Genomic DNA, 15,151 nt, shown 5'->3' with positions numbered 1-15,151 from the left:
GCTCCCTTCTTTCTCTCTCCTCTCTTCCTAACCCCCTCTGTCTTTCTCTCTCACACCATACCACCACATGAATGGAGGGAGAATGAAAGGCCCCATTAGGAGTGGCTGGCAGTAAACCCCCCCCTTCGCCTTAACTTTCCTCCACACAGCAATAAAAACACACACTACTCTATCGTGGATAGAGCAATAGGACCGCTACAGACAAACACAAAAGGGAGAGACTCCCACAGATCACAGACACACACACACCACCGCACAAGTACAAACACACACAAATTCTGAGAGGACATTTGCTGACAGGGATATTAAATAAAGCATTGTTAACAAACCCCCCACAGCTCCACAAACAAGAGACCCTATAACAAGTCTATACACAACAGTCCTGCCCAGCCCAACACACCAGCAGAACCAATTCCTAGACCAACAGAAGGTCATTGTGTTCTAAATCCTACAGAAACCATTTGCAAGGTGACACATTATTTGACATGTAAGGAGGATGGTGCAGCGAGATGCATTAACTTCACTGCTAGTATTGATGGTAATACAGTACGATAATAATTAGAAAACCTTACCTCTGAGGTAAGTATGCCTACCAGAAAGTATCCATTGTCACCACACAGCCCAGTTTGTTAGTTATAGCCAAGTTAAGTACCAGCTAAAACTGGGCTGTCAAATAAAATAAAGTGATACCCTTTTGGTTCCATATTCCAGTCAGCTTCAGTTTATCAGTCATGAGATGCTGTCAGTCCAATGGCAGAGAGTAGGTCATCTACACACCTGCATAGACTAATCAAATGTCAACCATATCATAGCAATTGAGTTCTGAGCCAAATGCTGCGTCAGTGAAGGGCTAGTGGTCATTAATGCCCAATAAAAAAGGTAACCCAAATGAGTCAACCATGAAACTCTGACCAAGCAACAAGCCCTGCATTACAGTATATGTATGACAAATAAATACACTGATTGGTGCTGTTGTTGGCCTGTGGGAAATGAAAGCAAAAGTGGAGTCTGTCAGAGACAGAGGAAACAGGAGCAAGTCTGCATTTAGTCTCTTTGGTCCACCGCAAAGAAGCAACTTTCCTGTAACGGCCCCAATGATGCCTCCAGCTCTTGACATGTCAGTGAGTCACTGGGTTGCTCTATAGCCTACACCGCTTACTGACTACATGCTAAGACAGCCACTTCTGAAGTAGGACTTAACATCCAAATTACAACTCCAAAATCAGCTTAAATTGAATCTATTTTAGAAATGTTATTAATGTTTCTTTGTTGTTATTTCATAGATTTTTTGTTTAAAGCTAAGCTAACTTTAAAATTATGCCTAGCGGGCTCTTACTAGACTTAATCAGTTCCAGAACTCTTTCAGTAAAACCCTATCATACTGTTCTCAAGGTCTCATCTCCAGACCTGGTCTCAAAAAACGCACAGAGTATCCCAGGGTCACACTCCGAAATTGTGTCACAGTTAGATCTATTCATGGATTAACACAACAACACAACGGTCTATTATACTGCCCCCTCACCCACACTGCTCCCATTTGAATATTCAAACAGAGCGTTGTCTTTCACCGTTTGGTTCAATGTTCGTTGGTGCCGTCGTTTCTCAGCTTGGCTCCAACAGATCAAAGAGAAGCCGTCAAATTTTTAGGAAGGAATCAAATGCAGCTGAACAGAGGGCGACAGAAAGAGCAAAGATTTACAACCGCATACACACACACACACACACGTCACATGCACGCACCCACACAACCCGTCTGAAAACATGTACGTCTGAAAATGTGTGTGTGCTGGTCAATAAATCAATGGAATATAATTAAAAAACAAACAATGTGATGCCTTTCCTTCTCGGCTTCATGTTTAAATCTGAACCACTCTGTGTTACTAAGGTGACCCCAATTTCCATTGGTGCAAAGCACAAGTACAGGGTCTCTGATTGGAGGGAGTTATAGATCAAATGTTCAGTTATGCAGGGATGAGGCTGTCACGACTTCTACCGAAGTCGTTGCCTCTCCTTGTTCGGGTGGTGCTCGGCGGTCGACGTCACCGGCCTTCTAGCCATCATTGATCCATTTTTCATTTTCCATTGGTTTTGTCTTGTCTTCCCACACACCTGTTTTCAATCCCATTCATTACCTGTTGTGTATTTAACCCTCTGTTTCCCCTCATGTCTTTGTCAGAGTGTTTTATGTCAAGTGTTGTTTTATGTTGTATAGTTGCGCGACAGGTCCTCGTACCCATGTTCGTTTATGTATGTACGTATTTAGTGTTTGGAGCATGTTAAGTGGATTTATATTAAAATATATTTATTTTTTTTTACACTCAGTTTGACTCTCCTGCGCCTGACTTCCCTGCCACCGATACACATGACTCTGACAGAGGCACTCTCGGGATAATCAAAAACAGTCAAGTTTAAATACTGACTCCGATTGCATTCAATAAAACTGACAGATGACAGACAAATTAACTTTTGTTTTGTTGGATTTCAGGTCCCTACTATATGTGGCAATGAGCACACAGCAAAACAGTCAGAAACCTAGCAGGTGTTATCCTCCACACACACTCACTTTTCAAACCCGGGGATCTCAGCAGTCCTCCCTCTAGCCTGTAATGCTCAAGTGTCCAGCTGTTGTCAACATGCTCCTTCTCACCACAAGAGAATTGCACCACAAGAGAATCCTATTGGACGGTGAGGGAGGGGAGACCCAATGCACATTTATCTTAATCACCTGCTGGCTACAGACGGCACGGAAACTCCACCAAGCTATTCTCATGGAACCAGGAGATATGGAGACCAATATGACTGGTAGACTTGTCTCTCTCAGACTCACAAAACACTGAGAATGAAGACCAATCGAAGAAAACGAGTGTGCAGTAAGATGAACCATTGGGGTCAGCAATCGTGGAGTGAGAACGGCTGGGGACGACTGATTATTAGGCTATCTTCAAGGATTTGGAGAAGTTGTGTCTCCTGGGGGAGAGGGGGTTATGTCAGATTGAAACAGAGTTTGCCTCTTTCTTCTTTCAGAGATGGAGAGACAGAAAGAACGAACTAGGATGAAATCATCCCCTTTAATAATGTCGCTCCTGAAGTTTAAATTAGTTGGTGTTCCTGGCGCATCAAAAACATCAGCGTAAAAAAAAGCCCAGAGACATCTTTCTTCCTGTGGCCACCTCTCCATCAGAATAGTGGCTGCTACTCCAGGCTGCAGCCCTGTGAGTTTCAGCTCTGCGCCCAAGTTAGTCCGTCACTGGAGACAGGTAGTGCTGCCAACACCCAGTAATTAGTGCAGATGGAGACTGTTATACTCTCTTCCCTCCCAGCAGAAATGGCAAGGGAATGAAATCTATAAATTCCAGCATATTAATTCAATTTCAAACCACTCCTGAGTCTGACACCTTGCTGGAGGGTGGAGATAAAGGGAAGGGCGAGTGGCAGTCTGACGCGTGACCTCCTCTCTGAACATTTAAGTCTGACGTCACATACACATAAATACTATGGACAACCTCTATTCTCTCTCCGAAACAAAACCTCACTCCTGATTCCTGACCCTAAGCATTACAACTGGGACCCATCCACAGTCAGTTAAAACCTATTTTAGTTAGGTTGGTTGTTCCTGCACCACCATGCCTCCCTCCCTCCATTTTTGTTCTATTTTTTCCCTTTGGAAGATCTAGTTGGAGAAACCATTAGCATGAGAAAGCAGCCTGGCAATTGTCTTCACCCCACTGAGTCATCCCTGGGTAGAGGATTAGCTAGAGAGAGCCTTGTTTCAACTGCACAGATGCTGCTGCCTCCTAACCACAACAACCACCCACTCCACATTAGATAAAGACCGCCCAGGAAGAAGCCAAGTGACCCATAACTTCAAACAATATTAACTCAAAACACCCCGGCAGTAAGTTGAAAATGTAATCCCCCCCCCCCCCCCCACACACACACACATTGCACCACCCCTACTACACAACTGTTGACCCCATTTGCTTTTTCTAAATGTCCCCTTTATACATTTTTTACAAATATATATATATTTTTTTTTTATCTACTCGCTAATATGCTTTTCTGTTGAAAATGCAAATCGAAGTATAGGCAGCTTAAACGTGTTCCCTATCCCTGATGATATATGTGATGTATTTAGAGATGGATCTGCCTAAATCGACCCCATGGGCCACCCTTTCTGCCTCTAATCTGCACGTCAACGCCTGGCCTACTCATATGGAGGTGTCACATTTCAGGCTCGCTTCTTTATGAGAAAAGGCACTTCAAACATGGCCGCCTCTTCTCCTGACCTTTCCATGGAGATAATCGATTAAGTCCAATTGGATTGACTCCATAAACGCATACAACTGTTACATAAAAAAACAACAACTAGGAATTCACCCCAGAGGCACAACTTCAAATCCATATGATATTTGTAGGCTCAATTTTCATTGGGGGTTTCAATCCACTTTCTCCAACTTTGTGTAGAGAGGGAGAGAAAGATCCCTTTCAGTAGCTTTTCTGGTATCTGAACTATGACACAGTCAAAAGCTGTATCAACAATCGCTGTTGCACATCCCAATCCAGAGATGTGGCCTCCACAGGACTCATCATAGGGAACAGTCATACGGTCTGTTTTCAGTCTGAATGGTCACTTGATCCAGCAAACACGCAACGAACTACCACGCAATGTTGCCTCAATTATTGGTTCAAATAGTTCCTCCCTGTTTAGGACTGTTTACTTCCATTTCTTCCCTACCGAACATGGCCAAATCATGTTTCATACCGCATCGCCGTGCGCCTCCCAAATTTAGTAAAAAAGCGTATGGGTCCGCATTGACATGATTGGTTGACGGTAGGTGGGGGCGGTACGTCCTGTATAAACACACATTTATTTGACAACTTCTTTCACAACACCTCTGCTCTACAAAGCGTGAGTATGAATGCCCTGACTTCTGCATAGGCCGCATAGCAGTAAATGCTGTACTGCCAATGCAGATACTGGAATAACCATAAATCGTCTTTCACTCTATGCTAATCACATCCTATTTGAATAATGAGGCGATAGCACCCCTCCCTCCTGCCCAGATCCTCTGAATCCTTCACTGAATCCTTCACTGGAGTCTTTGAATGACACTCATTCTAGTTTCATCTATAAAGCTCCTCTCATGCATTATTTATAGAATCTATTACTTTAGGATTATATATATATATATATATAAATAAATAAATAAATAAATAAATAAAAGACTGTCCTGCTTACATTTTTAAAAATAGTTTGCATAATTGGAATCAGGGTCCCAAATTCGAGCTATAAAAATCTGGTTTGTACAGGACTGACGTCCGGAACGATCCAGACCAAGCCTACAGAGCACTGTCTGTACACACACTAACTCTGGTCTACTGTGCCCCAACACCCCTTTCACTTTCCCTTTCTCTGCAGCGTCAGGAAGTCTGCAGAATAATGCAACAGCCTCCTTTGTTTCACTGTAATGGGAGGCCATCTTCCCCAGCCAGGATCTCCACTCTGTCCTGACCAGGCATCGTGAGGAGGTACACAGCCTTTTCACTCATCCTCCTCTTCCTCACTTTTATTACAGCAGCCCACAGCCTCCCCAGTGTCAGGGCCAAACCAGGTGGCTTATCCGTTTCCTCCATGGCTCGCCAAAGTTTCCACCCGACACAACTTCAATTCAATTAAGATGATTTAAGCTAGCCAGCCTCCCAGAGAATAAGAGAGGAGTACCCCCAGACGAGGGAGTAAGAGAGAGAGATGGAGGTAGGAAACTGCAGTGACATCACATCATAGTGAAAATAGAAAAAGGCTCTAGGTGTAAATTGTCCATCGCTCATGACAAACGATCTGATAGGGGGAGTTTCTCTCAATGATGCGCTCATTCCCAATAGAGCTGTGAATAACCAGTCCATCACCACACTACTTAGCACCGGCCCCGCTGCACAATTAATAATACGATGGTGTAAAATATGTATATATTCAGATATGCAGTGGAGCTGTCACCGCCTGGTGCGGGGGTGTCGAGGAGGGGAGGGCCGTTGGTGGCGTTTAACCCTAGTTTGAACGATCTGAAAGGAGGAGCAGCACAGAGGTTGGTGACTGTGGGGATTGGTGAGGACCTGTAAACCTGCTAAGTAGCCTTTGCTGTTTTTGTAGGTTGACAGTGGTGGCAGCTGGTGCCTAGGGACACCTAGTTCTGTGGTAGCCTGTTTTTCTTTTCTCCCTCTCCCCATGGAAGAGACAAAACAAATATACATTTTAATAAATCCTCAAATCAGCAGTGAAAAGACTAGAGTGGCATCAGCAGTTTTGTAAGCCTAAATGCTAACTAAGACCAGTTTGAACTGCAAATCAGTTTGGAGTGTTTCCCCCTTACATCTCAGATGTCCTTTGAATGCTTGATCCAGGCAGCCTGAGCTGAATAGGCTGGGATGTTAAAGGGGGAGATGCTAGAAAAATGTACAGACAGCCAAGGCAACTTGACCTTCTCTCACACAACACACACACACACACACACACACACACGTTTGTTTGGGGGACAAGGTGACCCTGTCACTCGGGGGGAGGGTCTGTGAAGGCCTCTCATCTAGACACAATGAAGGCCTCTCATCCTTCACACAGACTCCCACCCGGCTGTGTCAGTTGCGGCCTGAAACAAGACGGGGAGAGAACACCCCACCGCAGCAGTCTTATAGCCCTTTTCAGAGACAGAGAACCCCACGAGGTGGGCTCAAATCCCTGCTTGCGATGCCCAGGCATACAACCGACAGATGGGGTGGCTATTGAGTGGCGGATGGGCTCCCCGATCCATCCCCAGTGGAAACAATGGGGCGGCAGGACAAGAGTGCTGCCTCAATGGGGAGGGGAGGAGGAAAATGCCCACACACAACTGTTGAGCTATGCATAGCAAACCCCTTGAAAGTGAAAGAACAGAGAATATTTTTGGGTCGAGGGGAAAAGGATAACACGCATTGTGTTCTGACACTGGCTGCAGAAGCTCACAGAACTCAATCTGGGACAGCAGTGTTTGTAATGAACCTTATCGACTTCAAACAGAAAAACACAAAGACGTCCCCTCACCACACACTTGCAGTCTCACATAGGTATACATTCACACACATGCACAGAAATAAGGTTCAACAGAAACACTGCTGTCCAGATTCAGTGTTCACATAGCCTCTCTTCAGTCTACCAACACCAGTAGAACGAGCGTGTGCGCTGTCATAAGATTCTGGAATACATGAAAATAACCAATAGGCAGCAAGTTCTTCCAGTAAGAGAGGACCAAACAATTATTACAACATCGTAACAACTCTACATTCTGTTAATAATCTTCCATGGATATTTGTGTAGATCAACTTAACATTTACACCACAGATTCATTTATAGTAGTGATTATGGTACTGTAGGATTCTGCAATGACGGAACAGTGTCACACTGTGTCACACTGTCTCAGTGAGCTCAGCCAGGCTGATTGGAGCTGAGCTTTCCTGGTCTGATCAGGTTTCCATGAGACTACCACCAGGCAGTACCCAACCCAACTGGCCTGGAGGGGGAGAGTGGAGACAAGTACCATGAGTACCATACTAGAGCCACCATATCTGATAAAACAGCTGAACTCTTGCGGCTGTATATTGCTGTTCTGTATATTTACACACCATCCATGCTTAAATGAAGTGGGGCTTTATTAGCAGTGCACAGAGGCTTTCGTGACAAATGAAGGTGTCAAGAAGGCTTTTCCTTGACAAAGGCAGTAATTGGGACTCTGAGAACAGTTTTCCCACTGTTAGGAAAATTAACACCAATTGCATGAAACAATTAAACACAAAAACCCAACCCTTAGTAACCACCAGCCAGTCTTCTGAGAATAAAAAAAAATAAGATTGTTGTAGACAACATGGAACCAGCTGTGATCTCCACAGAGTTTATTGTAGGTTACAAGAAATGCACTGTTCTACAAGGTCCCTGTTCTGTTATGCACAGAGTGACTTGTTGGCCTGGTTACTGTTGCATGTCTCATTGAGATGGCTACACCATGACGGCTCAGTGCTCCGCCGTGTCGGAATAGACTGTAGCAACACTGAAACATACTGCTGCTACAGAAATCAGTTCATTTCCAAAGATATTCTCCCATAACAAAACTGATCGACAATTCACTACTATGCTTGGAACTAGCTAGAAATACAGGGATTTCTTCCAGATCAGAGTACAGACACCTGCTGGAGTCATTTAGGAGAGGAGTGGCTGAGGGAGTCCTAAAATGTTGACCGTACTAGAGTATCAGGTAGGGCCAGTGTGCTTTTGACTCCGCATGCCCCCACAGCAGCAGACCAAGATTAGACTTCTAACATTGGAGGCTCAATTTTCCTGCCACAAATGAGACCTAACCCAGCCCTGTTTCTTCTCCTTTTTCCCTTTTCAGTGTGGTCTCTGAATGAGCTCATCTAAGTTCTCGGCAAACAATACTGCTCTTCTTTAAAAGATTAATAGGATGCTGTCGTTGTGGTTGAAATGAAATCGGAGGGGTTTCTGTGACAGCAGGAAAAGTGTGAAAACAAGGCAACGAGAGACCATTGTCACGGTTACCAACTGGCTGCCTCCCTCGCCACCACACAATTGTACTTTCAGGTCCAGCTGCCAATCACAGTGGTGGGGCATCAACGGAAGACATTTGAATGCTAAAACCATAGGTCAGGAGCAGACTATTTCCTTGTCACCGACGGGCTCGGTGGGGACTGTGGAGAATGGGGGCTGGAGGAAGGGAGAAGAGGTTTCACCACTACACAGCCATATGGCTGTGTAATGCCGGATTCGCCCCTCAATCATCGGCACAATGATGCGTTATCACCAAATGTCTTCCTCACAATCCCCTGGTACAATTGGCAGCACGGCCTCGTCACCGTCAATGGAGAACAAAATGAAAACGGGACTGGAGACGAGCCTTACGTGACACTTAATTGGAGACATCCAGGCATTCTCTCTCTCAGCTCCAGTCAACGGTATCCATCAAACTTTGCTTAAATCTATTGCAGTTTAAGCAGCCGCTGTCAGTCTAAAGGGAGACAACCAGCATTATATGCTTGAAAAGCCCGTTTTTAAAATAGTACATCCACTACTTCTGGCTCCTAACAAAAACAGTCCAAGTCAAGGAAGGTGGATGGCAGTGTCACTCATAGAACTGAGCTCTTCTCAGTCAGTCCATAAAGAACTCTGTGCTATTATATGTAGGATCTTAATTTTATCACCCTGTTGCAGGAGAACTTTGATGCAATGCAGGACATTTAAAAGATCTAGTGTATTTGAGGTTTACATTTTTTAAAAGTTTTTAATTCCCACAGAAATTTCAGACATCAACCCCTACAAAACTAGCTATTAATTATAATCCAAATAATAATTCCTGTTGCCACCGGATTATTTTCCTGCTGTACCAAACTGGCTCAAATTAAGATTCAACATCTGTACAAGATTTTCCTCTTCCATGTACTATTGCACCAACAGCATGAAAGAAGCTAAAGACGGACAGCATGAGAGAGGGGGAGAGAGGATAAAGCAAGCGATGCGGTGAGAGAAAGAAACAGAGACAGAGACAGAAAAAAAGCTCAGTGAGCATCTGCTTTCCTCCCTTTCTCCCAGGCTGATCCCAGGAGGAAGTCCCATGCAAGCTCTCCCTCTCAGATCCTGCTTTGTGGCTGACAGACAGGACTGCCACTCGGCTCTCCCCACTCAGACGGCTTTATGGGCCTCCTCGTCCTCACTCTCTTTCTCTCTCTCCATGCTGCCATGAGCTTGGAAGCGAGGGAGGCGAGAGGGAGAGAATCTCCCAGTGGGTTCTTGTCAGTTCCAGGCCATTACACCTCACTCGCTGGGACTTTGTTTACACACACACGCATGTGCACACGAACACACAGAGGTTGAGAATTGTTAGGAGGGATGCTGCTTGGAATGTGAACAAGAAGAGCTGCAGACAGAGGCAACACTTGAGGAATTTAACAATGTCAAAAACAGGGCTCACACCCATCAAATAAAGAATGATACGTGTAGTTGGCCCTTCTGAAAGGGTGCGTTAAGAGTTTTTTTGTTGTTGGTTTAAATAAAAATGTTTCATTTACAATGCATGACAACCAAAATGCCAGGATCACAGATCCATTCTATTTTTCATTTTGGTTGTTTGATGCTGCACAGAATGGATGTTCCCTAAGTAGGCGTCACCAAACAATCAGCTCTACAAGTCTCATTGAGTGGGCGTATTCCAGTGACAATGTATAGTGTGACAGACTATATGTGAAAAACCATGTCAGCCATATTGAGTGTACTCATGAGGGTGCAGTCAAATTGCTGTGGTCTAAGGTGCTTTCCCCCCCCCCTTCTAGTAAATCTATTTATAATGGTCAGTAGTTAAGTCTACTGACTCAGTACAGTAGTCAGGTAGGCTGAACATGCTTGACACACTTCCGTGGTCTTTCGGGACCTTCCTTCCCGGAGACGCAGTCACAGAACCATACCACACGGGGAGGGGGGGGGGGGGGCGTTTCATATGTCTGTATGAAGTTCCCCGGGTGGGGGAAGCTGTCAAACCAAGCAACGGACGTAGTAACGATTTGAGTCTCTCTCTGTCTCTCTGAAACCAGACTGAGTGAAGCAGCTCACAGTTGAGCGAACACCAGAAAGGGATGGATGAGATGGCCAATGAGATGGCCAATGAGCTGCCCCCCCCCCCCCCATGAACATTTTAGTCATTTAGCAGATGCTCTTATCCAGAGCATTCATCTTCAGATAGCTAGGTGGGACAACCACAACCAGACGGATTACCAGGACATGTACTCTGAGCATGGGCTGACCAACTGGCAAGTGTCTTCACTGACATTTTCAACCTCTCCCTTTCGGAGTCCATAATACCAACATGTTTCAAGCAGACCACCATAGTCCCTGTGCCCAATCACACTAAGGTAACCTGCCTAAATGACTACGGGCCCATAGCACTCACATCAGTAGCCATGAAATGCTTGAAAGGCTAGTCATTTCTCACATCAACACCATTATTCCAGAAACCCTAGACCCACTCCAATTTGCATAGCGCCCCAACAGATCCACAGATGATGCAATCTCTATTGCACTCCACACATGGACAAAAGGAACACATATGTGAGAATGCTATTCATTGACTACAGCTCAGTGTTCAACACCATAGTGCCCTCATAGCTCATCACTAAGCTAAGGACCCTAGGACTAAACACTTCCCTCTGCAACTGGATCCTGGACTTTCTGACAGGCCTCCCCCAGGTGGTAAGGGTATGTAACAACACATCTACCATGCTGATCCTCAACATGGGGGCCCCTCAGGGGTGCGTGCTCAGTCACCTCCTGTACTCCCTGTTCACTCATGACTACACGGCAGGCACGACTCCAACACCATCAGTAAGTGTGCTGATGACAACAGAGGTAGGCCTGATCACCGACAATGATGAGACAGCATATAGGGAATTGGTCAGAGCCCTGACCGTGTGCTGCAAGGACAACCTCTCCCTCAATGTAACCAAGACAGAGTAGATTGTAGACTACAGGAAAAGGTGGACTGAGCACGCCCCCATTCTCAACGAAGGGACTGTAGTGGAGAAAGTTGAGAGCTTCAAGATCCATGGCATCCACATCACCAACAAACTAACATGGTCCAAGCACACCAAGACAGTCGTGAAGAGGGCATGAAAAAACCTATTTGCCCTCAGGAGACTGAAAAGATTTGGCATGGGTCCTCAGATCCTCAAAAGGTTTTACAGCCAGTCAAGGTCCAAGAGGCTTCTAAACAGCTTCTACCCCCAAGCCATAAAGACTCCTGAACATGAATTTCCCCTCCCCCTCTGCTACTCTCTGTTATTATCTATGTATAGTCACTTTAATAACTCTACCAACATGTACATATTACCTCAATTACCTCGACACTGGTGCCCTCGCACATTGACTCTTTATCCGGTACCCCCTGTATATAGCCCCACTATTGTTATTTACTGCTGCTCTTTAATTATTTGTTATTTTTAGCTCTTAATTTTTCTGTTGTTGTTATTTTCTTAATACTGCTTGGTTAAGGTCTTGTAAGTAAGCATTTTACTGTACCCCTGTTGTATTCAGCGCATGTGACAAATACAATTTGATTTACACTTTTCCTTAATAAAGTAGTTGTGAGAAATCGCAAGTGTTGGTTCAGGAAAGTGGTTTTATTTAAAAATATAAAGGGGGGGGGGGATTATTTAAAGATACCTCTTTGAAGAGGTAGGGTTTCAGGTACATTCAGAAGTTGGCCAGGGACTCTGCTGTCCTAGCTTCAGGGGGTAGCTGGTTCCACCACTAAGGCACCATGGTTTTGTAGAGGATGCGAACTTCGACTGGAAGCCAGTGGAGTGTGCGGAGGAGCGGGGTGAGATGGGAGAACTTGGGAAGGTTGAACACCAGGCGGGCTGCAGCATTCTGGATAAATTGCATTGGTTTGATGGCACAAGCGGGGAGCCCAGTCATCAGTGAGTTGCAGTAGTCCAGATGGGAGATTAAGTGCCTGGATTAGGACCTGCAACGCATCCTGTGTGAGGTAGGGTCGTACTCTACGAAGGTTGTAGAGCATGAAACTGCAGGAGTGTGTCACTGCTTTGATGTTTGCAGAGAACGACAGGGTGTTGTCCAGGGTCACACCAAGGTTCTTTGCAGGGCAACACTGGAGTTGTCAACCGTGATGGAGTTGAAATGAGAAGGACATGTAGCAAAAGAGCGAAACAACTGAATTTACCTGCTCAATCGTCAAAGCAAAAATCTTGGGTTAAAAAAAAGGTTGAAGCCATGCCAGTCATTTCTGCCAAGCAGAGCAGGCAATTCATTATGCCACCCAGGGTCAACAATTCCTTCAACTCAATAAAAATGTTAATAAAACTAAGAGCCTACAAACCTGAGCTCTGATCCCATTTGGTCTCTGAAGAGAGAGCAAGAGAGAGGATAACCAGCATAGCTCTCACACTGAGAATGACATTTAGCCAGTGGAATAATCCTGGTCAAACTCTACCAACGGCTGACCACCAAGTAGATAATGCTTCAGCGGATATACGACAGCAGGCAGTTTGAACTTATATATGGGGAAAAGGATCAACACACACCGAACACGGTTGTTACGGCACTCTGTAATCTAAGAAAACCAATCGAGCTTCAACCCCCACCCAAATCTCTAATTCCATATCCACTCACCTAAATAAATGAAAAGACCCATTAGGCAGATTTCCGAGGATGGCGATGGGCTTATAATTATACATGACATCTGAGAGATAAAAAGTGATTACTCTGGATGCCAGTCAGGCAGGGTGGGATTGCTTAGCAACTAGTCATTATCCTCGGGAGTGGAGCGAGGTGACCGGCCATCCGTCTAACTCTGGTGGCTCGCCTGGCTCCACTGGCCCCCTCGTTGCAGTCTCTCCGTCAGAATACAAACAGAGATAAAGAACGCGGCAATCGCTCTCGACACACAAATAGGTTAACACAATAAAGCCGGCTTTGCCTGGCTTAGTCGGGGGAGGAAAGCAATTCCAGCAGCAGGCAGGAGGTAATAAAACAGGCGCTAGGAGAGAGAGGGAGAGTGTGTGTGTGTGTGTGTGTCCATACGTGTCCTCATGCCAATATTTCTATACGTGAGTAGACGCAGGCATAGAGACGCCAGGAGGCCTGAGGGTCTAATATCACAAGGATTTCCAACCCTGTCTTGACACAAGCAATAACACAAGAGAAAATGATGGAAATTCCTGTCTACTCCTCTGCTCAGATCAGGGCAACAGTGAGTTTATGCTAGAAACATATGGGTAGTTCCACGGTAACAGAGTGATGCATATCAAACAAAAATCAAGGATTGCAAAGTTAAACAAACCATACAACTCTATGCACAAGGACTGCTTTTAACAATTTCCACTGAACATTTCACAATAACGCAACCGAATGGTGGAACAAACAGCAAACTGTCATTCTGTTACCAAACTTTGCATCTGCACACTTCAATTAAATGTGTTTTTGTAAAATTTGCAGTGGAAATGGTTCAAAGTCTAATTGCCCATATACCAAATCCCCCACCCCTCCCCCCTCACATGCCCTCTCACAAATCTGTCTCCAGCTTGGTTAAAATTCAACAGGTAAAATTGAATGAGTTTTATCTGTGCACGCCTCGGCTTTCCATTCTGTGTTGCCGCTGCTAGGCCCAGCAATAAAAGATCCAAATCTACAGAGTTTTATTAAATGGTGTTGGATTCACGCTGAGCTGGGGAAACGAAGAGGGGTGTTTTCTCCAATTACCATGCAGACCAGACGACATTGTTTTCTCCAGTCAGTGGAAATGTCATTACCTTTACAGCAACACCATCAGAATAGGGTAACAGACTATTTTTTTGTCACAGCAGCTAACAGTCGCTGTGTCACCCACATATGTAGTATCCATTGGCAACACTAAGTAATGTAGCCATTGTCACACACACTCCTGAAGCCAGGCTAGCATGCACAATGCCTATTGTTTTTCAATGATACATAATAAACAGAATTGGATGAGCAAAATTGTAGTCTGCAGCTTGTCTGAATCGACTGCATTCTACTTAAACAAATTAATCCACGACACATCCATACAGCTGAAGCCCATCTACGGCACAGACCCTAAGGATGATCTAGGTTATTCACATAGGGCCTCCATCCCCTGTGTAAAACTGGCAATATGTAAAGGGCACTGGGCACCCATTGCCAGAGCTACATAATCATTTTTTTTTTATTATTATTTGTTTTTAAATGGCTGACAAAAGTTCAACCAATTTAGGTCATATGGCTATTTGCAACTTTGCCAATCATTGACCCTGATAATTCGAGCTGACAGCTCCTTCAGCCAGGTAATGAACCAACAAGCAGAGCTGTAAAGTGCTGGCTAATGTCAACTGAGAATTAATGACCAAAGCATAAAGAGAAAACATCTTTATCTTGCTGATGTATTTCCTGCTTTTGCAGAAACAGTACAAAGCCCCAAGGGAGGGTAGCCAACCAAAATCCAGCAGAGAAGGAGATTAGGATGATGTGCAGTTCCTTGTTCCACTAAAGCTTGATCTTCCTCAATAGGCGAGGAGAATCCGATAGTGCCCATTCAAGATTAAAGTACAACAGCAT

At 44.9% G+C, this 15,151-nt stretch overlaps 1 protein-coding gene across 3 annotated transcripts in view; it reads right to left on the bottom strand.

The window, feature by feature from the left end:
- Positions 1-15,151, bottom strand: part of LOC139411934 (protein FAM222A-like) — a 57,823-nt gene that overhangs the window by 34,340 nt on the left and 8,332 nt on the right. The window contains exon 1 of one of the 3 annotated variants that reach the window (XM_071158697.1): positions 1,569-1,643. The exons of the other annotated variants lie outside the window; for them this stretch is intronic. The gene's annotated coding sequence lies outside the window, so the exon portion shown is untranslated. Of the gene's footprint in view, positions 1-1,568; positions 1,644-15,151 lie in introns of those variants that run through there. 3 annotated transcript variants of the gene reach the window in all.

The sequence above is a fragment of the Oncorhynchus clarkii genome, chromosome 6 (genome assembly GCF_045791955.1).
Source record: "Oncorhynchus clarkii lewisi isolate Uvic-CL-2024 chromosome 6, UVic_Ocla_1.0, whole genome shotgun sequence".
In the NCBI taxonomy this organism is placed as follows: Eukaryota; Metazoa; Chordata; class Actinopteri; order Salmoniformes; family Salmonidae; genus Oncorhynchus; species Oncorhynchus clarkii.
This window is presented reverse-complemented; position numbering and strand designations above follow the sequence as displayed.